Source organism: Primulina huaijiensis, unplaced genomic scaffold, assembly GCF_012295235.1.
Source record: "Primulina huaijiensis isolate GDHJ02 unplaced genomic scaffold, ASM1229523v2 scaffold203682, whole genome shotgun sequence".
Taxonomy (NCBI): Eukaryota; Viridiplantae; Streptophyta; class Magnoliopsida; order Lamiales; family Gesneriaceae; genus Primulina; species Primulina huaijiensis.
This window is the reverse complement of record NW_027353346.1, coordinates 1-821: the sequence shown is the minus strand read 5'-3', so window position 1 is coordinate 821 and position 821 is coordinate 1. Positions and strand designations below refer to the sequence as shown.

General features: G+C 41.4%; 1 long non-coding RNA gene across 1 annotated transcript; it reads right to left on the bottom strand.

Annotated features, from left to right (window-relative positions):
- Positions 1-282: 282 nt before the first annotated feature.
- LOC140966270 (uncharacterized) lies at positions 283-821 on the bottom strand. Its single transcript, XR_012173301.1, has 2 exons — positions 760-821; positions 283-484 (listed from the first exon to the last, which is right to left on the bottom strand). It is a non-coding gene; the product is annotated as an uncharacterized lncRNA (long non-coding RNA).

Sequence of the window (821 nt, the reverse complement as noted above, 5' to 3'; positions counted from 1 at the left end):
ATACTTGAAAGCTTCATCCACTGTGGGTCGGTCTCTCGCCCTTGACTGCCAAACAAAGAGCTTTCGTCCAGTGAGGGCCGCATACAGATCCTTGAATTTCATTGCTATGTAGAAGTAAGCTTGGTGCGCTAGCGACTGGTTGTTGTTGTGGGGCCGAACCGGACTGAAATCGGTGAACCATTCACAGGAGCCAATGGGAGCCCGGGTGATTTTTTCTTCGAAAAGATCGTACTTGTTCAAGACCAAGACAAATGGGGTGTCCTTGAAACATGGATGTCTGACTGTTGTCTCAAAGAGGTCCCGACTTTGAATCATCTTGTTTTGAAGGACGCCGTTTTTGCTACCAACAATGTCTGGAGAAACACACAGTTGATCGTATTCACTCAGGGACACACAGAAAACGACCACGCTAACGTCTTCGAACATTTCGACCCACTTGCATCCTTCATTCATCCCCTTGGCGTTCACTCTAATAAGTTGATACCTGATTATTAAAGTTAACGTTTTTCTCATGTCGATGATGATTTTAAATGCGGACGGTTGCAACAGGAGACAGCATTTACGTGATTCAGCACAATAACAAAATGCCTAGAACTTATTTAAAACTAGCTATCACACGATCCCTATAAATGATTCACACAATCTTTACCATAACTAAGTCTACATAAATCATACTAAACATATATCATGATGTTAATAATATCGAATCTCCTCATAAACAATTTTTTTACTTAATAATCTAAGAATAATATTACTTACTTTGTCTGAGGCGGGGACACGGCATCAAGATTTTCAGTGTAGGTTTCCGACATTGGGCTACG